The following is a 1,900-nucleotide window of genomic DNA, read 5'->3' as shown; positions in this document are numbered from 1 at the left end:
CCTGTTTTCACTTGAGCAAGCGTCCTTCCCTAAGAAGCAAAGGGAAAAAGAAACCAGGTTCTTTTTTGTACATAATGGCAGCAAGAGGCTTCCTGCACCGCCTGCCCAAATGGAAGTGTCTAAGCTAAACTGGCTTCATGGAGGCACCAGCTGTGTAAACATTCGACCTCTGAAATCATTGCCACCCCCAGTCATGCCCAGCCGGGTTTCCTCAGCCCTAACATGGGCCAGGCAGCCCACATCGCCCAAGTCTCAGGAGTTACCACTCCACTCGCCAGGACAGTAGCTTAAAGGATGTATTGGATGGCCGGAGTGGTGACCATTAAAGCAGAGCTGAAACAGTGATGATGACAGAGATTTCTTCATAGCACCAGCTTTCCCTTCACCCTGGAAGAGTCTGTCCTTATTATGCCGACTAAAGAGGCTTTTATAAATCCCAAAGCTTCCGAAGACAAGTTTCATTTCCCCATCCTTCCCACAAAGGTCCAAAATGCTTTCATAAAACTGATCAAGCTTTTGTTGTTATCATCATTAGAAAAGTGGTGTGAAGCTCCAGCTCGGTCCTTTGTGTGGTTCTCCTGCTTTTATTTCTTCCACAGTGCTCTGGCATGCAGCCACACACAAAAAAAGCTCAAGCCATGCATTGAGCCACAGGTTTTTAAGGCGCATTTGAGGCTTTGCTCCTGAAAATATCAATTAAAGTATCATCGACTTTGTTTAGGTGTTCAGTGGAAGGCCCTTCTCCAGCTAAGTTCTCAGAGTCCGGCTAGGCACCCCAGACAGGTCTGACTTTGCCATGTGTCTTTGCCCCTGGTGAGAAGGCAGTGTGGGGCCACAGTGGCCCCTTTCATGTAACAAGGGGCCGTCACTATCCCTACTTCCCATTTGTCCTCACTCCCACCCCCAACAAGGCCTGTGGAAAACCCAAAGCAAGTAATCATGGACATTCCTTGAGTGACAATACAAATTTACTCAACTCTGTCAAGCCCACTGATTTACGTGACAGAGAAAATTTTACCTGAACAAAAAAAAAAAGACTTTCTTGTCAGTCACCTTCTACAAGCCTAGAAAAGAAACTTGCTTGGACATGGTTCCATAGTGTAGCGGTTAGCACGTCTGCTTTACACGCAGAAGGTCCTGGGTTCGCGCCCCAGTGGAGCCACGGTCCATGGTTTACTGCCATGTCACCCTAAACAAGCCCGATGTCCAATCTCGGAAGCTAAGCAGGGTCGGGCCTGGCTAGTACTTGGATGGGAGACCACCTAGGAAGACCAGGTGCTCTAGGCATAAATAATAATTATAATAAAGAAACTTGCTTGAAGTTATTAGCTGCTTGGTGGAGAATTGCAGGAAAGTTGCTTAAGAGTTTATTCCAGGGCTACAGTAACTGTTCCTTCCTCCCTGCCAGAGCCGTGGTTTCTCCACAGCTGCCTGCGAAACACTTGTGTTGTTCCACGATTACCATATGATTTGTTGGTGCACTTTCATGCAGAAATGCCTGCATCTGTTGAGGTCGGCAGCGCTACCTTCTTGACAGTTCCAGATGTTGTGAAGATGAAATGCCTCCCACCTGAGGAACTGTGCAACTAGGAGCCCCGAAAGGTGTTCTGAATACAGTTTAAAAAGGCATCCGTCTTAAAATAATTTCAACATCTCACTCGTCTATTTATAAGCCTTGTCAGATGGGTTTTTTGGGCCCTCTCAGACAATTTTAAGGGGCTCAATTTTACATCAAGATACTTTAACCAATGAAGTTCCAAACCTTTGCCCTGTTTCTTTCTCCACCTGGGCCCACCCATTCAACCTGCCTCCCAACACCGTTGATATCTCTTTATATTAGGCTTTCCGCCGAAGAGCCTTCACGTCTTTCTGTCAGGTACACCACCAGGAACAAGGTTTG

General features: G+C 46.9%; 1 pseudogene; it reads left to right on the top strand.

The window, feature by feature from the left end:
• The first annotated feature begins 1,171 nt into the window (after positions 1-1,171).
• On the top strand, positions 1,172-1,287 carry LOC120610417 (uncharacterized; annotated as a pseudogene).
• The last annotated feature ends 613 nt before the right edge of the window (positions 1,288-1,900 follow it).

This window comes from Pteropus medius, unplaced genomic scaffold (genome assembly GCF_902729225.1).
Source record: "Pteropus medius unplaced genomic scaffold, Ma_sr-lr_union100, whole genome shotgun sequence".
Classification (NCBI taxonomy): Eukaryota; Metazoa; Chordata; class Mammalia; order Chiroptera; family Pteropodidae; genus Pteropus; species Pteropus medius.
This window is presented reverse-complemented; position numbering and strand designations above follow the sequence as displayed.